Source organism: Ambystoma mexicanum, chromosome 1p, assembly GCF_040938575.1.
Source record: "Ambystoma mexicanum isolate Mex_15411 chromosome 1p, UKY_AmexF1_1, whole genome shotgun sequence".
Taxonomy (NCBI): Eukaryota; Metazoa; Chordata; class Amphibia; order Caudata; family Ambystomatidae; genus Ambystoma; species Ambystoma mexicanum.
In genome coordinates, this window is record NC_090921.1 from 1,365,753,996 (window position 1) to 1,365,778,916 (window position 24,921).

A 24,921-nucleotide genomic window follows, 5' to 3' on the forward strand; every position below is an offset into this window, starting at 1 on the left:
TAGGTCCCATCAGATTTGAGTTGATCCAGTGCGAGGCCTTGTTAAGCAGGGAAAGAGTGGATTCAAAACTTCCCGTTGGCAGCCCGGGCAGACCAGTAATAATCCCCACAAAGGGGACCGCTTCCGGGGGTAGGTTCAGGATTGTATTAGTCCCCAACCCACTCCCCAGCCCCTTTTCACTTGCAGTTATTTCCTGTTTATCACTCTCCCTATCCCTCACAGGCCCATTTGGCCTCTTTTTGGCCCCTGGTACGTCGTCCTGGTTTTCAATGATCAAGACCTCCTGACAGCACCCTTGTGGAGGTATATCCTTCTTACCATTGGAAGCGGTTTCCCTAGATAAGGGGGCGGTTGATGGGCACTTACACCGCCAATCCTCTAAACCCCTTTCCTCAACAATAACGGCTAGGTCAGACAGTTTAAGCGATACAGCCCTAATGGAGTCATCCATAATAGCCAAGGTGGTTAAAGCCCCCTCTTTAAGCCCCTTCAAAGAGTTTAACAACAACTGTAAAGGCTTAAGCTTCTCCACCAGTAAGGCCTCCAACCATTCTTTGTCGCTCTCACTAGCGGTGGAGCAGTCTAGTAACCCAGATTCCCTTTCTGCCAGGATCCTGCCATTAATTCTGGGGGCCCCCTCCACGGGGTGCATAGGTTGCGACAGTAAATGAGGAGGCGTCAGGCAATTCCCCGTCACCACACTAGAGACAGTCGCATCCCCCTAGACATAACGCCCCTATCAACATCCCCCTGTCCCTTCATTTCCTCCAAGCCCAGTCCCTCGCCCCGGGGAACAACTTCTCTAGAGGCGGGTTCAACCGCATTCATACAGTTAACTATTTTGTTTGCCATGGCATCCATATAAAAGTCCAAGGATCTCTGGGATGGGGTTACACCAATTTTCGGTAGGGTTTTAGCTTTAGTTGCTGCTTTAGGGGGTTTGGTGATTTGGGTAGAAGTAACATTTTTAGGTTTTTTCGCCCTTTTACTAGCGACCCCAACCCCTCCCTCTCCTGCTTTTCTCTTCCCCATAGAATAGAATAATTAAATGGGTAGAATTAAGAAGGGAACTCACCCCGTGGCCGGCTCCTAAAAAAAAAAACAAAGTTAAAAAGGCTAATAAACCGGACAAGCCAGTATAAGCCAAAAGGTAAGGCAACGGTTGGAGAAGAGGGGGAGAGAAAAGGAAATCTCGCAGCCCCCTCACACTCTCTTCAGAAATAAGCACTAAGTACTAAACAATATAAAAAGAAAATTACACTCTTATAAAAACCCCAAGTAATATACGATAGATGTATATATATATATAAATATTAAAATGGATTAAGTGCAATTAAGCAAATATTATACAAAATTAAAACCATTGGATGGAAAATAAGATAGTACTAAATAGAGCACGGGGGTTCACGATCCCCAAACCATGGATAAATAATTAATGAGTAGATGGGTGGTGGAAAGACCGTAGGCAGGTAAGGGCGAGTAAGGACCCAAACCTATGGTTAGCAAAAAGCTTTACCACCCTTACAAGAGTCAATGGCAGAGGTTTAAAACACAACTTTTTCTTCCGCCTCAGAGTCAAAAGAAGTTTCCAGATAAATAGATGAACAGGGATTGTGAACGCAGAGACAATAACAAGGGTTGCAGAGCCGGTCCAAGGCCCAGGGGACTCACAGATGCACTGTACAAAAGTCACAGGGGCTGGAGGGCGGGGAACGCCCGACAGCTCAAGGAGCTGCCGTAGTCCGTCTCTCCCCCCTGCCCCTCCAGCAAGCCTTATTTGAGGACGAGTGAACCACGATAAATGATAAGAAGACACAGATTACATCAAACACTGTACCTTGCATGCGTGTGAGTTTTATAAAATGAAAAACCGTGGGCAGAGGGCTGAAGTTTTGCAAATCTGTGCAGGGCAGCGCAGGCAGCAAGAGCGGACTGCTCCCACACCCAAAGCCACAAAGGACACCAAGGACTCTGCGGACTCCGCGCGCTCCGCGCTTCCGGGGGTTTTTGTGTTGGCAAACCTGCCTCCTCCTCGTCAGGCAAAAAGTTAACCCCTTGCAGGGACGCTCACAAGGGAACTCACAGGCAGAGCTTCCCAGACACCAAGGACTCTGCGGACTCCGCGCGCTCCGCGCTTCCGGGGGGTTTTGTTTTGGCAAACCCGCCTCCTCCTCGTCAGGCAAAAAGTTAACCCCTGGCAGGGACGCTCACAAGGGAACTCACAGGCAGAGCTTCCCATACACCAAGGACTCTGCGGACTCCGCGCGCTCCGCGCTTCAAGGGGTTTTTGTGTTGGCAAACCCGCCTCCTCCTCGTCAGGCAAAAAGTTAACCCCTTGCAGGGACGCTCACAAGGGAACTCACAGGCAGAGCTTCGCAGACACCAAGGACTCTGCGGACTGAATTAGGCCACTTGCGTCTCACATACAATTTTTCCAGCTAGTAACTTCTCTTCGGTGGTACTTTGTGTCCTTTCATGCCTTACAGGTGTTAATTAAGGGTCCATCTGCCACACTCCATAACAAACGAAAGAGCTATTCATCTGCCACAAAACCCCATGCACCCCACATGCAAGCTGGTCATGATGGTAACCGCCCTTTAGAGGCACATTGCGGTACCTGATAGGTGTTTATAGATGGTCTGCCACTGCCTCCCACACTCCACTTCACAAATTAAAGAGGTACTCGTCCGGCACACAACTCTTGCGTCTCACATGCAGCCATTCCTACAGGTAACTGCACTTCAGTGGAACCTATGATGGACATCTCTAGTTCACTTTTCTATGTACTTCATTTAAATTACCATGACGTTTAGCTCTTATGAACAGAAATGCTTTGCTTTGCAATCTAGGGGCCCGATTCATGGAAATGTGAGCAGAAATCCTGCACGGGCCGCGTGCTGAGAACCTGCGCGCAGAAAGAAAATTGTGCGCCCCATGTATTCATGGAATTTACAGCGCAAAGTAACCATATTAACAAGTCGCACCTGGAACGCCCCGACACGCCCATGCTCAAAGCATAAACAGCCAGAACAGCTACCTTTGCTCACTCTCCTGGGCGTGAATACAAGCACCCTTCAAACCGTGTTTGGGGTCCCCCGTAAGCAGGCCTGCAACTCAGGGACCCTGCGCTGGGTCCCCCGTTACTGTATCCGGCACCCCAACATCATGCGTATAAAAAATCGTAACTCAGCCATAACTCGGAAAATCTGCATGCGAACCACCGTAAAACGTTCCTCCACCCCGCCACACTGCTTATGCACACCCCTAAGTTACATCGGATACCCAATTGAATACACGCACACCAAAACCTGACATGCAATCCACCTGGGCAGTACAAATCCTACACGCAAGTGTACTTACGCCTGCCTTTGAGTGGCGTATCGTATGAAGGACTTGCGTGGCCATTTCCCAGCCAAGACGTTGCGCAATCAAATCCATGAATATGTCTTGTGCCATGACTACTCTTTGCAAGTTCTTCCCCATTTTTGGTGTTCCGCCCCCTTCCCAGCCCACTGTGCAAACCACACCCACGGTCTGCTTGGAGTCTGGCGCAAGGCCCTGGATGGCTCGCACAGATGTGCCGAGCCAGTGTGACCTCCACGCAAGTCCAGGAAATGTACAGCGCATTGGATTCCATGAATCGACAAAACCGTATTTGCGTGCAGATGCACGCGCAAGTGCCCTATTTTCCATGCAGATTCCATGAATCATGCCCTAAGTGTGTACAATTATCCTTTTCCCCACTGGTGTCTATGTAGGTGTGCGTGTGTTTGCCATACATACATTGCTATACATTCCACTGGAATAAAAGGAATGGGCCTATTTCCTATTTTCGGCATGTTTCAAAAGTGAGCAATGCACACAAGATTCCCGGGCCCTTCTGAGTGTTACGTGCCCGAGTGAAGGCCTCCTGTGGTATTTGAACTGCGTATCCTTTCTTGCAACGAGACCATTCCACGCAGTGGAGCAGATCAATCGCTGACACTGCGGTGATTGCTATTTGCTGTTGAGAGCCCCCCACCCGCCACCTTCCTAGGGCTGACCCCCTTCTTAGAATGCAGGCAGAATAAATGACAGAAGTAATATTTTTTGTTAGCTGCTGTTTCACTTTCCGGCGTCTTATTTGATCAGGACTGAGCAAAACTGACAGCTCATCAAAGCCCAAAATGTGTTTCTGCATCAGGTTCATCAAAGGGTGGCATTTAAAACACAGACATTGCAGGAACAAATGCATTTGCCAGTCCCGTCCATCCATGTAAACCTGACCTTTATCCCTCAGATGTATTGACACTGGGCTGCCTGGTATCATATTTCATTACCGTGCTGAAGAATTGGAAGTTCCGAGTGCAAAGGGACTTTACGTCTTGCAAAATGTTGCTCTTTTTATGCGCAGATGAAAGCAATCTCATTTTCAGAGAGGGTTACTACACGCTGCTGTCAAACTGCGCGCGTGCATGCTGTGTGTTAAACTCTGACATTTCTACTGGAGCCATGGAAATTCTTCATTCATTATTTTTCGAAAACATTGCGTTATTTGAGACATGAAAAGTGAATAAAAAAAAATCAAATGTGTTCATTTGTATCTCTAATGATTGTCACGGTTTTCATGTATATTTTGGTTTCCCGCCTTTATTCAATGTTTACAATCACACAGCTCGCGGAGGGGCTCAGTGTGTATATAATCTCAGTCGAAAGACATGACGCAATAGGGAAGATCTTTGCCCACAATTATTTTTTTGTTAAGTAATCGAGCAGAAATGAATTCAATAACATTTCGTGACAAGACTGCCTTTTGTCACATATCTGCAGGGTATCTGTCTGCAAAGGCTTATGCGTTTGTGAACTGCACCCCAACCAAGCTTCCTGTGCCCGTTGTGGACAATCCTGGGCAAGCCCACGTAACTGATAGTACCAGCACAGACTTGAATGCCCACTTCCACCTCGAAGGATGGATGATAGTGCCGGACGAATCCATTCGTTTCAACAACTGTCGAACCCTAATTTGGGAGAACAATAATTAGCAGGAAATAATGGCATCTCAATTTCAATTCTCCCCCAGGTTCCACAGAGTGAGGTTTGCCGGCTCTGACGACGGTACAGCTGATGATCAAGATACCTATATAACAGTAGAAATCTGTCATGCTCGGCCCTGTCTCAACCTTCCCCTGGGTCCTCTGGCCCCACAATAGCATCCTTCCACAACAAGACTCACCTAAAGGTAGCTCTACATGTGCACCTAATCTTGGTATGTAGAAAATTTCAGAAGCAGTGCCAGCAATAAAATCCTTCCCTTTCAAATACCCCGATCTTCCTCTATTTAATACATCCCTGCGTTGTGTCCATACATAGACTCTGACTCAATCATAAAGATGAATAACTAAATAGTCTCTAGAGTATACCCTTTTCTGATTTGTACCTCTTTATCCAGAGTGGCAACTGCAGGCTATATTGATCTCTGACAGTGTACACTTCAGAGATCAATATAGAGCCAGTAAGCTACTGGAAAAGCTGGCCATCTCCCAGCTAAATCTTCATTCCAAGTCTGTTGGCTCCGTCCGGGACCACCAATCTGGCGTCAGAGCTGCCAGAAGCACGGAAGCTGCTCTCCTGAACATCTGTGAAGACCTGTTCTCCAATCTCGACTCTGGCATTCCCTCTGTCCTCATCCTACTTGATCTCTCCTCTGCCATTGACACGGTCAACCATAGCACCCTGCTCAATCGTCTCTGTGACAACCTGGGTATCACCAATCAGGCTCAAGCTTGGCTGGCCTCTTTTGTTTTCTGATCGACCCTCCCAGGCACAACTTGGGTCCTTCCTATCTTCTATCTCCCTCTCCACCTGTGGTGTCCCCCAGGGGTCTAACCTCTCACCCCGACTTTTAAACCAATACCTGGCAACTCTCGCCTACTGCATCTCCATTTTCTGCTCAACTTTCCAGTGCTATGCTCCCAACTCATTTTCAGGCTTCCTTCAGCCTCCTCCTCTCCTTCCCTCGTCTCTGATTATCTACTCGCCATTCAAAATTGGTGTGCCGCCAACAATCTTTGCCTAAATGCCAACAAGACCGAGATTCTCCTTATTGGCATACCATCTCCATCCTTCCCTCTCACTCTCTGTCCGGCTTCCCTTCGCCCTCCTCCTACCCTGCTTGCGTGGCTATGAACCTTGGGGTTATCTTTGACTCCACACTTTCCTTCTCCTCACACATCTCTGACATCTCCAAAAAGTCAAATTTTTTATTTCACCTCCTCAGAGGCATTCTGTCTTTCCTCTCCTTCCCTCAAAAACTCACAGGGGGATCATTACGACCCTGGAGGTAGCCATGCCGGTATTTGCTATTTCCGATAGGGCTCAATGGGAATGGGGAGGATGCAAACAACAGGCCCGTTAATAACAGGCCCATTGTTTGCATCCTGGTCTGCTCACGGGACCCGGTAAGGACACCTGGTTTTACCAGGCGTCCATACCGGGTCCCGCGAGCAAACCTCGTAATGCGGCGGTAGGAGGTTAACAGGGCCGGCAGCTCTACTGACCCCATTAACCCCCTACCGCCAGGATCGTAATGTCCCCCACTGTCTCCCAAGCTGTAGTTCTGTCCAGACTTGATTACTGTAACAGCTTCTTTCTAAATCTACCTGCCTCCACTCTCCGTCCTCTACAACTAATCCAGAACAGGACTGCGAGACTTGTCCTTGGCCTCAAGCCCAGGGACTGTATCTCTTCAGCCCTGAAATCCCTTCAGTGGCTCCCAGTGGATGCAAAGATTGGATTTAAAACCCTCTGCATTGTCCACAAGGCTTTATGGGGCCTGGGTCCAAAATACCTTCAACTATCCTTCCATAAATACCTCTCCTCTCGAGCCCGTCGCTCCTATTCCTCTGACTCTCTCAGGGTTAGTCGTTTTGCAAAAAAGCAAGCTGGGGGTAGATCTCTTTCTTCATCTGGGGCCTCCTTCTGGAACAGCCTCCCGGCCACCTTGAAACTTGAGGAAAGCCATCTCTGGTTCCGGAAGCACCTCAAGACCTTCCACTTTGCCTCTGCCTTTTCCCACCTTCTCACCTGCTGATCTGTTTCTTCTCTTGGCATTGTGGACCTGACCACCCTCTGTTACTTGGGCCCAGGTACCTGCTCACCTTGCCACACTCCTGCACTGTCTCCGGGCCACCCCTTGCACTGGGGTTCTGTATCTATACCCATACCATCCCCCTCCCACTTTTCTCCTACACTCTTCAGATATCCCTATCTGACTAACTTTCACCTGCCACTTGCTGGCTGCACTACCATGGTTTATTGCCCTTATTTATTCATTTATTTTATTTATTATTTATTCTGTTCTCTCCTCTGTTCCGCATGTTCCCTCCCACCCCTTCCATACACTTTCCCCCTTTTTCCTTTTCCATGCACTTGCGCTTTCTTAAATGTCACTGGGCCTAGTAAGATTGCCGTTTTCTTTCTGTTCACCCTTGTGCCCCTCCCTTTAGCCTGGTCGCGCTCTGAAACACTTGCGTATGAGCGCGATATAAATAAAATATCATTTCATTTCCCTACGTCTGTGGTCTTCGACATATTGTTCAGGTTCTAATTTTCTGAATGAGACAAACGACAAGCTGCCCTCCCAGGATTACAGTGATTTTACGGAATCCGAAATGACCAAGGGAGAAATAACCGAAAGTAGTTTTTTTGAAAACTTATGTTTTTTCCTCCCGCAGTCATTTCAGACAACTGGGTCCCCCACCCCCTTACTTACCTTCTCTCTGCACACAGCAAAGTGTGCCCAAGCCTCTACAATGCCTGTTCCCTTCAAGCACACTAAAGGGAATTTGTGCTGCAGGTCCTTTCCTTTTTAACATTTTTATTTGTCCCCGCTTTCCTTTTTATGTAAGCAGGGTCACCCCAGCAACCCCCAAGTCGCAGAATATTGATCAAGGGGAGCGAGGGACACCCCCACAACCCCTGCTCCCCTTGATCGACATTTTTTACATTCATTTCTTTTCTACAATGCCATATTCGGAAATTTCTCCAGTTCATTTCTTTCTGTAAATGTATATGCATTCCGCCCTCCCATACCATTTCCTGCGGATATTGCAGAGTCGAGTGTGACTGATTCACTGATTACCTAAACCAACCCCAACCTTTGTCTTCGAGGAGCTAATGGCAACATAGATAAAGCCAATAGACATATCCACTCTCCAAGCTCCACCTGCTCCCAAACCTAAAAACTGCATAGCACAAATATAATAGCGTTAGAATTTCATGAGCTGTTCACTTGCAGTATGATTGCATGCCCTATTTACCAAAGGTAATTTACAAAGGACAAACCTGTAAGCTTTTTTTATTTTTTATTTGGTTGGATAATAAAATCATCCTTTCAAATATAACAAAACATGTCTTTACATCTCTTCAGAAATAAAATGGAGAGAAAACAAAAATGGAAAAAGAGAACATACAAAATATGCGATTAATATGAATAATTACATACAATTAATTACATTGCTCAAAAAAAAGGAAAGAAAGAAGAAAAAAAAGAATAAAGAAACAATATGAGAGATGGGTATTTATGCAAATCATTATAGTTTCTATAAAGTAATTCTCATTGCTTTAAAACAAGAAAGTAACAATAAAATGTCGCATCATACTATTTCATTAAGATACATTATTGACCCTTCAACTTTCCAGGAAATATGGCATCCAAAAATTGAACAATTGCGACTCGTACCGCTAATTTCGAGCTATTAAATATTTGTTGCCAAATTTCGCTCATTTCCATATTGAAATAGGGAAGCACCAGTTGTTTCTTGAAATGGATTTTTCGTAAATGAGGCAATATGGGACAAACTATTATACAATGCTCCAAAGTTTCTTTTTCAGCTTTATCTGTACAAAATGGGCAGTCATTTAGATCTGGTGATATTATATTAATTTCCTTCTAGCCAGGATCTCTCTGGTCGGCCATAGATTCAACCTGAATCTTAGGTATTGATTACGTACATTTGGAGACGGACATTTAATGAGATAGTCCGCCATTATACGAGAGCTCTTGTGCCCAAACAAGTTGGTGTTCAAGTCTTTGTATTTAAGACAGGAATTGCGATTCTCAATCCAGTCATGTTGGTACATGTTTGGCTCATTGGGGATTACTCAAGAGCAGATATTTATATTGTTGTACTCTTAGTAAGGTTTATTTTTGTAGATTCCAAATATAAGCTCTAACCTTAGTCTTTACATGGGGTCTACACACCATTATTTGTGTTTTTGCAAATTGATCATCAAATTGTTGGTAGAAACATACAAATCCAACTTGTTGAGCAAGGATTGCCGTCCAATGGGTGTTTATGATATGAGTATAAAGTCGTCTGCGTATAATAAATGACAGATTGGATGGTTCCCCAATTTTGGGGGGTCAGATTGAACAGACCGCAGCTACACAACCAAATCAAATAAGTACCGATTAAATATAGATGATGCTAGTATGCATCCCTGTTTTAATCCTCGATGCGTTTGAAACATTGCAGACAATTTGCCTGCTAGGGTTAACCTAACTTGCATTGTTGTATTGGAATGGAGCCTCATAATCAAGAACAATATTGAGGAAGGGTAATTGTAGCGAATGAGTTTATGATACATGATTAGCCGATCAATGGAGTCCAAAGCAGATCGAAAATCTATGTATGCTAAATATAGCAATTGATTTTTTGCTGCATATTTAGATTTCAACATATTCAAGACAGTCAAATTGGGGCTAGTTCCCAAACCAGCAACACAACCCTTTGAAAGGTGTCTCTAAGATGATTTTGTGATGTCCATTCATTTAAGTCTCTCAGAATTAATCTGGCAAAAAATGTCCTCGGGGCATCTAAAAGAGCTATGGGTCTATAGCTAGTAGGCAAAGTTCGATCTCCCTTTTTATATAGGGGGGGGGCTATTATAGAGTGTTTCCATGTTGTCAGCAAGATTTGAGTGGTTTTAATTAGCAAAAATATATTAAACAATATATTGGCCCATAGCTCAGGGTGCTTTTTGAGTAACCGATTAGAGAGACCATCCAGACTACTGGATGGTCTCTCTTTTATATTTATATAAAAATGAATGTCATCCAATTAAAATTTTAAGTGAAAATGCGGATAGCCCTGTCCGGTGTCAAGGTAAATGTTTGAAGGAGCGGCATGTAGCTGCGAAAAATGAGTAATCCAATTCTGTTCTACAACATTATTGGCCTGAGCAACAGCCTGTGGATTATAAACTACCTGGTTCAGTAGAGACGAGGTTCCCACGATACTTTTAGATTGTACAGATGATATCATGGTTTCTAAATCATTCTGATATCTTTTAGCTCGTGTAGCTTTTAACCATTTCTTATATTTGGTCTTTATATTTGCCAGAATCGGTGCTCTCATAGGCAGAGGTTCTTTTAAAGCTTCTTGTTTTTGCAGACAAAATTGTGCTTTCCTGGCTTTAGTTTCCCAGTTAAACACATGTAACCTAGGTCAAGACATTGTGTGGCAATTTGCGCTCTTAAGGTTGTTTACACACTGAAAATGTTGTAACATGTCTGAATAAACATTGGCCTGTTCAAAGGGTGCCGCTTTGGATTTGCAATGTTGGAAGCTGGATTAGAGATTTTGCCGACCATCATAGACGATTTCCACCGGCATTCACTGTTAAACATTCATGCAGATGATTCATGTGCTCAATTGTGTTGAATTTAGGACTGGGCCATTGAGCTATTAATTGATTATGATCGCTGTGATTATTTTCCAGAACACAAAAATCAGTTATGCAATGAAACATTTGTGTATTTACCTAAATGAAATCAATAATAGAGGAACTGGTGCCTCTATGCCATGTAGGGTGTGGGGGAATATCTGATGGAAAAGCGCCATTTAGTTTAACTAGATTGTGGTGTGCCACAAAGGAAAGCCAATTTGCCAATCTATAATTGTTATTGGAGAAATTCTCAGATGTGCAGTTAAGATTTAAATCTCCCGCAATGATGATTTGAGAAGTGGAAATGTCCTTTGCAATTAAATTTAGTAATTCACCCAGATCTTTTAAGAAGCTTCTATCAGATATGCCCACAGGATTCCAGTATACGTTGATCAAACCATAAGTGATGTTATGAATTCTGACTTTTATCAGTTGCATGAACTCATTCGGTGAAGCCCATTCTTGGGCTGTAATGCCTTGTTCTATTTTAACGGCTATAAGCAGCCCTGATGATGGTCTACCTAGATTTGCTTTAACAGCAGGATTCAAAAACAAGTCATAGTTATCCCACACAGGAACAGATATCAACCCTGTTTCTTGCATCATAAGGATATTATGGTGAGTCAGAGAGCTGTCATTATTATTTATCAGGTGGGTAAAACCTCTAGTATTCCAGCTAAGAAGAGAGATGTTTTGATCATTTGTTGAGTAGAATAGTTAGTTTGACTGAGTAATTGGACCACACGTACATTCTCTCTGTTTACATATCATTGCATTTAACTGTGATTCTGTAGGGTCAGCACTGGTCTTGCTAGCTTGTTGTGGAGTTCGACCATGCTCACCCTCATCCACAGAATCAGTGCTAAGTACAAAGCCCATCATAGAAGTTCTTTTTTTGCCAGCCATATGGTGTTTTGAATAACTCTGGAGTTCATCCAGATCCGTACTGATTGTAAGTTGGTTTTCGACAGGAATTCCACTAAGGCAAGGTCGGCAGAATTGATGTCTTCCAACAAGGGGATGTCTGAGAAAATAGCCAGTATAGACCGTCTATTCAATTCATATTGAACAGGCGGGCTTGGTTTGCAAGGTATCTTGAGCGAAAAATGTGCTGGATGCTTCTTATTAAAGCTCTCCAATGGTCCCTTATTTGCGAGTTTAGTAGGCAAATCTGGGCTAGCAGTAGTCCTCAGTGACTTAGAGTTAGTGTGTATAACTGATTGTATTAATTGAATGATTTCCGGTGCTACTTGTGCCAACAATGCATGTTTATTGTTTGTTGACAATGGAATATTACCATCTGAGTGGATGGTGGATTCCTGTGGCTGAGGAATAGTGTCTGATGCATGTTGGGCATTTGGAGTTACATTCTTCGAGCCTTGCCCTAGTTGAGGCGCAGGCAATATTTCACTACCCACAGTATTTAAGGGTAAGTTCTCATTACCTATTTTTTCTATAAGGGGTACACTCTTTAGATTGTCGGTGAATTGAGAATTGTGGATTTTAGCACCATTAATTAGGGAGGCAACTGACGGTTGACTGCTCATATATGCGTCAACTGCTTTTCTGATCTCTTGTCGATGGAAATTTCTAATGCTCACCGCTGAGCTCGGATTTTCATTCATAGAAATTAACTTAGTCGTTATTGTGTCAGTTGTTTTCGAATTACAGTTGTTACGCTTTCCTTGTGCTACTGCCTCTTTGAAAAGTTCATCCAAAGGGGCATGAGGCACAGGAAGATTTACGCCTTCCAATTCTGTTCTCATCACTTTGTTAGGAACAATATGTTTTTTTTTTTTTTTTACATTGCTTGGGCCGTCGAGATTGTGTTTTTGGCAGGAAGATTCAATCTTTTAATGAATAGTTTGGTCTTAGCACTGCTGTTATTCTTTGCTTTGGGATCATTTTTCAATAGTCTAGTTTGAGAGAGAGAAGACAATTTGGAGCTGCGCTTGGTGTTCTTACAAAAAATAGTGTACACGGCTTGAGGAGGCTTCTCACTCTCAGACTGAGTCAAACTCAGGCCCTTTGGATGTCTAAGGGGCTCAATGTTAAGGCCCGTATCAGGACATAGCAATTCAACATTACTATCAGAGACACAGATAATTTTGTCAATTTGTGGAACATCAGTAAAGGTAGATTTACAAGCAGGAGATTGTAACTCAGCCACCCCATGGGGCAGTACATCGTCAACGACCTCAACAGTAACAGCCGTAGTGATAGGGACAATCTCAGGAATAGGATAAGATAAACATTTGCAACGTAACTTAGACATGACTTTATATTGCCATGAAATAAGTTTTTCAATTTGGGCTGCTTGGTTATTTCGTTTGCCATTGAGCATATCAAATAGCTTAAGTAGTGTTGTCAGTGATAGTTGCATACCATTTAGTGCAATTTCCACCAGATTCGAGCCACTTTCTGTGGCATTTACCGATACATTGTCAGTTTTGGGGGCCTGAGTGGCATTAGGTCTTCGATGAGTTGGTACACAAAACGATACTTTAACACTGGAGTTGCTTGAACAACTGCTAGAAAACATTAGAGGTGATTTAGATAAGTTCTCCGGAAGCAAGTGTGGTGAGAAACATGAGTTAGATACATTTAAATCAATTATCACTACATCAATTGACCCCCACCATAACAGGGCCATCATTTCCTTCCGCTAGGGCTGTGGAGGGTACGTTGTCCAAGAGACTATTGTCTGTAATATAATTGTGCAACCTATGATTATCGGCAAACGGCACCCGTCCACCACATAAAGCAACTCGAGCTTGAGTTTCCGGGTTAGTTGACCGCTTGTCCTGAACATCTTTCAATGGTTCTAATGATTTTATGTTAACTTTCAAAGGAAGTGCAGGTAATGTAGTCATTGGATTGTTCAAACCTTCACTTCACATTGTTGATAGCGTGGCGATGGGCTGCTCTTTACAAAATGTGTGTATGTCCATCAGTTCTTTCAAACCAGATTTCATTAAGTTGGATTTCTGAGAAAACTTTGGAGTTGACGTGTGATTCAGAAAGCATTTATGAGTATTGACAACGATCACCCTAATGGCAGCTGTTTGTTTTTCTGGCATTAAGCCCTTTGGCATGCCAGTTTTTAAAGTGGAACACATGATGGTAGAATGGGCGCCCCGCCGCAATGCTGAGGCAAAGAGGCAAAGAGGAACTTCTCGGGAATTGCTCGGTGCGCGTGCGCTGGTGCGCGCGGACAAATGCTTTTATGGCCACGTAGAAGTGAAGGCGTGGCTTGCACTTTGTTTGGTGATTTAAAGCCAAATATAGGCTATATTGCAACTTCTATGTAAAATACAAAGAATATTAGTGTCAGATAATGTTTATGGAGTTGTAAGAAGTCTTCTTGTGTACAGTTCAGGTTGCAATAAATACTGCAGATCAGCCTGCAAGGAGCTCATCAAAAGCATGCGAGAGAGTTCCGGGCAAAGAGGGACTTCTCGGGACTTGCTCGGTGCGCGCACTCTGGTGCGCGCTGACGCATTCTTTTATGGCCATGTAGAATTGAAGGTGTGGCTTGCACGTTGTTTGGTGATTTAAAGCCAAATACAGGCTATATTGCAACTTCGTGGATCAGCCAGCGAGGAGCTCGTCAAAAGCAGGCAAGAGAGTTCCGGGCAAAGAGGGACTTCTCGGGACTTGCTCGGTGCGTGCAATCCTGTAATCTGAGAATTACATATGAGAGACAATAAATACTTAGATGCAACAAATACATTTATTTCACACAAAACATAAAGAAGACATTTAGAGCAAACAAGCACGAATTAAAATCACATAGAAATGATGTTGTCTGACAGAAGGATATAAAGCCTACATACACATTCTCTAACATTTAATACACAGTGGAGATGTGTTTTAACTAAAGATGATAACATGTTCTATATTAGGATAAGTATGTGTATCAGCACTTATGTTTTGCCTCTAACGGATACGCTTTTTTGATGGCCAAGCCTTCGTCAGGACAATGCATTCAATATAATATGATATGATAAGTCATTTATAACATGCCTGTAAACAAGTGCTTCGAGGCGTGACAAGACAAGGGAGGGAAGACAGAGGGAGGACAAGACAAATTATCTTACTAGGCCTTGTGTCATTCAGATCGTGCAAGTGCGAGAACAAGATGTGCGAGGGGCAAGAGTGAGGTGTAAACGAAAGGGGAAGGGAGTACAGGGCAGAAATGCTCTGAGTAAGTGCAGCCAGGGCAAAGTGTGTATGAATTTGAAATGCTGGTCTGAATTTCACACTAAAAATACAAAAATGATATTATTGATAAAGACTGTGCAAGTCTCACTATGCAATAATTATTTTAGATGAAAAATTAGTTTCTTTAGTTTACTGGTGACTCCCATTGGATGTCACACTGAAATATTCTATATGAATATCTCTTCACAAAGACCAATCTAAAACACAAATGAAATGGTGGAAATGAGCATAGCAGAGCCAGGTAAAACAAAGTCAAAGAATACCAATATGATACTACATTCAAGAAAAGCATACTTTTCATGGAAGCAATAAATTAGAGTATGCCGAAGCTACGTGGAAAACCCATGGTTGCTCGCAAACACGACATAAGAAATGCTAAATTTCAGCTGTTTAGAGTATGCAGAAATGATGCATGCAGATCCTAATGCATACAAAATGCACTTGCAAACTTGAGAACAATCAGCACCATTTTGGAATGGAAATAAAATATAATAGTGTGTACAGGTAAACATAACAAAATCGTACTGATGAACTTTGAATCTTGTTTTTAAAAAGTTTGATACTTTTAATGAATGTTCTAGGTCACTGCATTTACTGTGTCAGTGAAATATATCCTCTATATGAACCTGCAATGGGAAGCAATGTCAGATACAAGAATATGTGGGTATAGTTTATAAGTGACAACAAAATTAAAGGGATTTAGGGATGATTTCATAACATGGTCCATTGGAGGCAATCGTTTAGCCCATATTTGTGTGTTTGTAACCTATGGATCCACTGCTGTTCTAATTTTAGGAGATGTTTCACAATGGGAACAAAATATTAAGGTCAGGTTTCAAAATATCATTCATCAACCAATGAATATCACCCTCATTTTGAGAGTCCTCAAAAACATGAATAACTAAAGGTGCTAGCTTACTTGAAGTGTGGATTTGGGAACAATGCTTGGAAATCATAATGGCAGCAGGTCGGATGGTCATAGATCACATGAACAAAAAATAACCTAAATGATATTTTGAGATCGGCAGGTTGAAAAGTGTTTGATATGCCATGAGAAAGCGCCATATGTAAACTGGTTATTCTGGATGGGAAATGTACAACCAAGCAATGACCACAGGGGAAATGCCATTGATTGGAGGTGCTTGTCTAACAGTTGCTAAAATTATTCTTCTGGCCCATGGAAACCCCAAATTCTCCTCAAAATATGCACCTGGTATCTAGCTCACTCAATTGTACCATCTGAGATTTTTAATGAGGCATGACAAATAACTGACCAAACTGCTATATTCACATTTGAGGATATCATTTAGTCCTCCTAGACTGGAATGACTGGCCCTAGGGGACTGCTGATAGCCTGTTCATTTCACACATCACTTATCCACTGGTATTGGCTAATAAATAATTGAGCATGGCATAAGTACATTCTTGCATCCCTTACAATTCTAAGCCCATGCCTCATACTCAGCCAACCAGTCATCTCCCTTTCTTTTTCGGTCATCTGAGGCAAACAATCAAAATCATGTGCCTTGGGCCAGGAGAATAGCTCAGGGGCAATGTGCTTGTCTTGGAAACAAGACAATGCAGAGAAGCTGGTGTTCAATACCTGATTCCATTATTGGAGCCTGGACTCTGACATTAAGCACAACATAAAACAGCAATTTTTCCCAGAAATATTGCTTTGTGATTATTTTTGGGCCTGCAGTCATATGTACCCTCTTCAGAATATATTGCCACAATTCGTATGTCAAAATTATCTGTCTGTTTTGTAGACTGAATTCAGAATTCAACTCATTGGCTTGCATGTCTATTTTATATTATTGCGTCCTCGTCCTGTCCTCAAAATCATATAAGGGGACCTGATATTCAATTTCTATAAATCACTCTACATCCTTTACTTCATCACTTCTCTGCCCACTTACAAATGCGTATGTGACGAATAAAGTTGAAGTGCACCAGTGGTCCAAAGGTGAATATCGGTTTCTGAACCATCAATCGACCCCACACCTCTGATACACCAGAAGGGATCTAAACAGATTGGAATAGCAAGCAAATTATAAACCTCGGTGTCAAATTTTGGTAATGTGGACAGAACGGAAGGCTTATCTCCAAAAGGTTGTGGATCGCTGGTTAGTTGAAACACAGTGAAAATACAATTATTACCCAATGAGAAAAGGTACTGTCCAGTCAAGGTTGTATCAAAAATATCAACTTTATTTATATCACAACAGACAGTTGTAGCAATGCTATGAAATAAAACCCACCCTGTAAGAGAATGCAGAGGACAGACAGCTTCAAAGAAGCAAAAGGGACACACTCTGGATACTGACAGGAGGGTAGTCAGTATGGATAATAACCACAACAGTTTAAAGTTTCTTGGATTAAGCACAAAGGGAAAAATTGGTCTAATTATTTCTCTAGGGGCCTTCTGTCTGGGAAGGACCAGGTTGGCAGAACCACAATGTACCTTGTGCTGCAGGAGTTCTGGGTGCTCGACAGGATTGAGTTAGCTTCAAAGCTCTTTGTAGGCTTCTAGGAGAGAGTTTGAGATGGGAGTCAGCTGCAGGCATTAGAAGGCAAGAAAGTTTGACAAGCAAAGCTACCGGAATGGCTGCATCCTGGACTACACAGTGGCTTGCGGTCAGGAGTTGTGTCTCAGTACTGAGCAGTAGTTCTGGAGCACTGGTCGAGAGATCTGAGATGTCTTAAAGCGACAGTGATTTGACAACGGTCAGCGTTAACATCAGATGCAGATCTAGGAACTCAACTCTCTCGAAAATGTCCTTTAAGGCGGACGTTGGTAGTTGCTTGTCTAGGCACTTCTCCTAGCTTCTTCAATGGGATTGTGTCGTCCTTGAAGGTGGACGTCCCACAGCTGTGGAGTGTGTGTAGGCAGCTGCCTTATCCTCGGTTATAGGTTCAGAGACCTTCTGCCACTTCCTCTCCATGAAGCTTGCTACAGAGCCGAGCAGGGTACTCTGTGTGCTGGCTGCGTATTGGTTCTGGAGTGTCTGGAGAGTCCTATGAGTTATGTATCTTCCTCTGTTCCCTGGGAGATGTTTAGGGGAGGGATCTTCCTTCCCTCTCTAGATACCCTGGCATTCATTCACTGGTGGAAGATGTTACCAGACTGTACTTTCAGCCAGGGTCCAGAGATGAGTTCTTCTTTCTGCTTCTGATGAAACCTTCAGGTGATCTTCCAAAAGAGGGGCTCAGCCCTCTTTTAAAACCAAGTGGGCCCCATTGAGTGGTGTAGGCTAAGCCTACCTTAATGAACCAATTCTGGGGTTCCTACAAACAATCTCCTGTATGTGTGAGTTCATCAACAGAGTGCTTTGCAAGAGAAAAGCTAAAGGCGCGAAAACAGGAACAAGGTGTGCCCCAGAGCTAAAATGGCAGAATCCTTCACTCAACAAAAAGAGCTCTGGCCACGCTCCCTTGTGATACTAAGTCCAACCCATCTTCCTGTCTGTTGTTGATGAAAGAGTCTCTCTGGTAAATGGTCCTCTGTGGTTCTTGATTAAAGCGGCAGGTCTGCCTTGAAGATGCAGCAAGACCAGACATTCTGGCTCCTGCAAACCGCTTTATCATACCTTATGAATGGGGCGCCCCATTGGGGTGGGCTACTGTAAAATGCAGACGCAGACATGAAAGTTCACTTGTTATTGAAACTGATGTGGGAAGCTGGCTTCAGGTTTACACAGTTACATATGAACGGTTGTTGGGTTTCCTGTCTCCTTTGCTAATCTATGCATCCAGTACTGTTTGAAGTACCCTCTATTGGTATGTTAATCACTGCCACTAGCATCAGGGCCTAACAAAAGAGAGGGACAGTTCCATGGAGCCTTTGTAGTTAATCAGGCTGACCATGGCAGAGGGAAGGTTGGTCCTCCCCCTTTCTGGAGATAACATTGTGTACTTTTGGCTGTCACATTCCAACTAAATATGACAGTCTGGACTGCGCATGTATGCTGTGTCCACACCAGCGTACATGGCTGTATGCTTTTGTCGTGGGCTGAGCATAGGAAAATGTGTGTGGATTAGCCCACACATTTTCCTGAGGTTGGTCTACCATTATTCCATTTAATTCAAAATTTCAAAAATGTCCATGGAGCGCTCGCCCACCATGGGGATGGTCAAATTCCTCACAGCTTAAGTAATACTTTGTCAAGTGCACATGCACCTTTAGTGCTAGTGAATATCTTATTATGTGAAGGACAAATGACCGTGACCACACGGTGGGCACAAATCTCCCAAACAGTAGGTTAACTGACCAAAGCATCCTTGTGCAAATCCCATGTGACACTGCTTGGGTTTCCTCTATAAATCTAAGGACCTTTCTGCTTTTTCCAGAGTCATTCAGATCCGTCTCAGCCCATCAAGACCTTAATTGTTGATCGAAAATTCAAAAATTCACTGCTCTTCTGTCATCGTATGTTTTCCATTGTACTTACAAAGAAGCTTTACTCTTAGGAATGGAAGATTCATATAGAATTAAATGCCAACAATAACACCTGTGCCATTCCATTCTGTGAAGTTGGTTTTTACATTTGTTCGCCCCCAAATACCTATTTTCTAAATAAACTCTCAAACTAGATACTACTCCCTATTGCAAAACCACCCACTACCACTTCAGAAGTTGGTAATTGTGCAATTTCCATGCTTAAAATCATACATACAGTTGAGCAAACTGATATATAGAACCTTACTCAGTGGGAAAGTTTAGGTATAGGGACTTGACTCCCCAAAATGTGCAGTTGCACCTTTGTATGACCTGAAATATATTACACTTTGCAGTATTCCGCTAAGAGCAGCAAAGGCTTAGCTCTGTTTCAGTTGGATGTATACAATAACCTGTGATTAAGTGATCTCCTGCTGAAACTGAGCCCAATGATTTATGGAGCTGTTGGAAGTAATATCCACTTTTATCATGACTTCAACCGAACCTAAGTCTATACAATGGTTTTTATGACAGGCACCCGGGCTAGTTGTCGCTCAGAAGTTAAGTAAATAGAGTGATTAATTGAAGAAAACTCAGAATAAGATTTTGGGCCCAGACTATTGCTTAACTTGGGCTGGGGCTGTCAGGTACTCAGCCCAGGGACTTATTTGGAAGCAGAGGCTGAGCAACGGCACTGCATGAAGTGGTGACACCCTTGGATCCCACCCCTTCAATGCAGCTTTCTTTAGCTGTCACAAGATATTTTGGCAGCTTTCAGGGAGAGTTCCACAATTTAATAGGTCTTATTCTATTGAGGTTGGAAACATGAAGAGTGATATAATGGCAGTATTGAGTGGAGTCACTTTTTTCTAACTGAACACAACTTTTGATAGGATAGTAAATGTGAAACACAGGTGTGTCTAACATCAGCTGTCCTTTTACTTTTCTGGTCAGATTGTGGCTTTGCTCCAGCAGCTTCTCTTTTGATCACACAGACAGCAGGGCACGGGAATTCTCAGTTAGGGATGAGCAGTGCCATTTTGGGCTGCCTTGTGGGACATGGGGGGTGGGTTTGGATGCTGTAACAAACTTCCAGGGGAAAATGGACAATGGGAAGGGCCGCAGAGATGGAAGTTGAGGGTCTGTCCTTGGCTACATCCGGTCCGGCTGCCGCATAAAAAGGTGCTGCTTCTGCATCATCCTTACTGTGACAAGCCCACACAGACCATGAAGAAATCCAACCCATGACTACACACGCAACCGAAGAAGATGAAGTAATGAGGCGCAAGCCCTGGTATTCATTAATCACTGCTGATGGATAAAATCGGTCAGTAGGAAGAAGAAAGAAGAGGTCTGTATCCTCTTTCCTGCTCTCCGTCCCCCAGAAGAAGATTGGTATTGCGTTCTTCCACCCTGTTCCCGTATCGACGGTGGGTGTTCAGTGTGGTCAATAATTTTCCTTGGGCGTGTGCGCAGGTCTGTCCATCGTTTTCCATGGCCGGTGTGCCATGATAGACTGAATTCAGTGCCGTTTTTTGCAGCCGAAAGTATCAGTAACAGCCTGTGGGGCCTGGCGTGTGCGGAGAGAATTCGCTCTTTCTCTGGCTGCTCTCCCTTCTAGGGGCATGGGGTAAATCTGTGCCGTGTGGGCAACAGAGGCTGTTCCACACTACCTATAGTTGCAGGATGGATGTGCAAGGGCATACTTGTTCGATGGTCCCCAGGTTAGGGACCACCGGTAGGGATAGGTTCTGTGCATTAGTCTCAAGGTATAATGCACGCTGCAGCATCATAAGGGCTAATTTTGTCACAGTCCCTGGAATTTCTGGGTGATTTCTGGAATGAGGAACAGACTTGTTTGAGCCGGGGAACATGGACTCTGGCATATGGCTGGGTGGCACACTGGGGTAGTGCCTGGACTGCAGAGTTCACGGTTCGGGTCCCGAGAATGGCCTCTATTAGGGCGGGTACAGAGCCCAGATATGATTGCATCAGTTTTTAATATTTATGTGGTGCCACGATTAGTATAGTCTGTTATATTTGAGGGCTGTATTTTTTATTTTTCAGATGCGTAATCAGTGACGACAATCTATGGTGGCAATGGCCTGGTGCATGTTACAAGCACAGCCTACATTAGGGCGGGTGCAGAGCTCAGGAATATTTCCATCTGCTGTTTAATATTTATGGGGTGCCACAAAAGGCATGGTGCATTGTGTTTGTGGGCTGCTTCATTGTACATGTCTAAGCAGGGAGCATAGGCTATTGGTGTCAACAGCCTTTTTGCGTGTTCAATCAGTAAGGTACACGTAGGGGAATTTGGAGGTGGCTTGAGGGCGCCATGTCCACACACACTTTTTAGCGAGAGCAGGAGAAAATTGATGGACAGATTATGCAGACTTTGTTCAACACGACAGCGCACCTTTTATAAACAGTAGATGGAGAGTGTTGGCTAGCCCCTCTGGGACTGACAGCGGTTAATACGGCGATTGCACTGGATGCGAATAAGGTGCGAAGATGTAGCAGTGGCACAGATGCTAATACCCAACTGCCAACACTTCCCTTCATGTCACTTCCCGCCCTGCTCCTGACCCCGCCCTTTTGCTCAGAACTACAGTACCCAATATGACATCCCCTGCCCCAAATTAAACAGTTGTGTGATGCTTGTAAGATTCTCTCATTCCATCTCCTCGATGAGTCATCATGGTTTGGACCTGACTCGCCAAGGCCATTAGTTCTCCCCTTCTCCCATCCTGGGTGGGTCCGCATACACAGGTTCCACTGACACTGATGTCGGACACTTTGCCATCCCCTTGGTAGGAGTTATTGCAGGAGTAGGAGGTAGGAATTATTGTCGTTGTTCCCCTTCTACTGTGATAATCGACCCTTTCCGAGCCGTTATGATGTGCGTATCTTCATGGAAAGCGGCCATGTGCTTGCTGGTCTGGGGCTGCTTGACCACCACCACCACTTACCCTACTGTTAGTGGGGAGTCCCTGGCCCTTCTTATAGTGTCCACATACCTTTTCATCTTCTGTGTTGCTTGACTGTCCCTCTCTCTCAGCTCTCCCTCACCAGAGTGGCCACAGCTCGCTGGTTCACTTTGTGGCAACCTCATGCGAACAATCCCCCTGAACAGTACTTCCGCTGGGCATTTCCCCATGGAGCTATACAGGGTATTCCTATAGTTCCACAGCAGCTGATGCAGTACCTGTTCGTATGGCTGTCCGGTGAGGTGCGCTACGTGGAGTGCTCATTTTAGATTGGGCCATGAAGCGTTCGATCATCCCATTGGCTGTGGCCAGAGAGGAGTTATTTTTCAATGTTGGAACCCATATACCCATTGAACTCCCTGAAGTCTTGGCTTGTAAATGTCCATCTTCACATGTCTTCCATATACTGTAATTTTTCAGTCCAACACCGGAAAGACGTGGTGGGCCGCCATAGAGGACACTAGTTGGGCCTCCGGGAAGCACGAGTATTCATCCCCAGAGAAATTAGCCACTTACATTTCACAGACACCCCCAGGCAGTTATGACATGTTTACGGGTTCCGGATGCTGATTTAGCGTGACGAGGCAACACATGCGACATTCCCTTAAAAGCTCTTCCACAAACAAGTCCAACTTCAGGAACCATACTTTTTGTCTCTACACCCCCTTGGTGGAGACGTGTACAGTGGCCACTATCACAATCTTATGTCTTTTGAGTAGCAGTTTCTCCTATGGGAGAGCCAGTTCTTCTTTCACTTGTAGTAATATTTCCACATCCTTTTTCACTTTTTCATTCTCCATCCTACTCCTTTTCTTGGCCCTCTGTGACTGACCTGATCTTTGTCCTTCGATGATGATTTGACAGGCGGCATCATTCTCAAACTCCTGTGTAAGTCTTGTTGGATTGATTCCTTGGGGAACAGCCTGTTGTACCAAATATCTAATGTAGCGGTTTGCGACCGATGGCTCAGGCAAGTTCCCTGGCCTTGGGTGTCTTGACGGGAAGTCTGCTGAGTTTTCTTATTTTCCTGGTCTGTGGATAATGCCAAATGCATTGCCCTGTAACCGGAGTCCCCACCAGGTGATGCGGGGTAGCATCTTTGCCTGGGGGTTGCTGTGTAGGAATAGTAGGTCCTGGTGATCCGTGATGATCTTAAACAGTTTACCATAAACAAATATAATTGGAAGTGTTCCCAATCCAGACAACTGCCAAGCTCTCTTTCTCAGCTTCCGAGTAGGCTTGCTCTGTTACCGATAGGCTACGGCTTGCGTATGATACAATGTGCTTCTGGGTCTTTGTATTGTTAGGCTAATATTGAATCTAGCCCCACCAGGCTCACATCCACCGTAAATTCTTACTTGTGCTCGGCTTCAAAATAGGCCATGTTCTACACTTGTGCTACACAACTGCGGATGATCGTGAAAGCTTGTTGACATTCCTCCGACCAGTTGAATGTTGCATGCTGTTTGGTAAGAGCTTGCAGTGGTTCGCTAATGGTGGCAAAGCCTTTTATATACAGGGTCCAATCAAATGCAAGCCCTAGAAATGATTAGAGCTCCAAGACACTTGATGGTGGTGGGGTCTCAATGAGCGGCATTACCATGTCTGGGTCTGGGGTCATACCATCCTAGGAAAGAATGTGTACAAAGAACCAGAGTGCTCTTTTCCGGAACTCGCATTTGTTTTTGTTTAAGAAGAGGTTTGCCGCTTTGAGAGCCATGCACACCCTCGGTAAGGTGTCCTTGTGCTTTTCCACATCTGTGCCAAATATTAGAATGTCATCACTGCAGTTTAAACAGTTTGGGATGTGTTTAATTACGTTTTGTATCTCCGCTTGAAATATTTCGCCCATGGCTGACACTCAGAAACTTAACGTTTTATATCTGTATAGACCTAAGTTCATCACAAAGGTCATGATATTCCGGCTCTCTGGGATTAGCACCAGTTGATGGTACCCTTTTTGTAAGTCTAATTTGGAGAACCATTGGCCTCATTGAAGAAGTGTATCATACCAGTGATGCGTTGGGCCAGGTGTCTAACTATTTTGATAGATTGATTTAGCCTCCTCATGTTGACACACAGATGAATTGGATCCGACCCCTTCTTGGGGACAGGAACAATGGGGGCTCGCTGGTATCTTGTTCGAGTAAATTGTCTAGTTCCTCTTCTACTTTCTGTTGAATGTTGACAGGGATTCCTATGTAATGTTGCACCACTGGTGGGATGTCCTCATCATAGTGCAGTTTGACCAGCTTGTAGTGCAATTTTCCTATCCATTTGAACAATGTTGGATGCTGTTGTCTGATCATGTCTTCGGGGTCTATATACTATGGGTTCTATATACTTATAGACCATCAGTTTGTACAAAACGTGAATGAGACCCATATCTACTGCTGTTCTAAAACTCAAAATGCACCCGCTTTCAGTAGTGGTGGAGATCACATTACACGAAATGTTCTTTTCCTGCATTTTGTACCTGCATTTGCTTCAAACTGTCCGAGGCATTTCAGAGGGTTCTTGCCCCCATATGGATATATGTGCAAGCTGGTCGGTTTGAGTTTG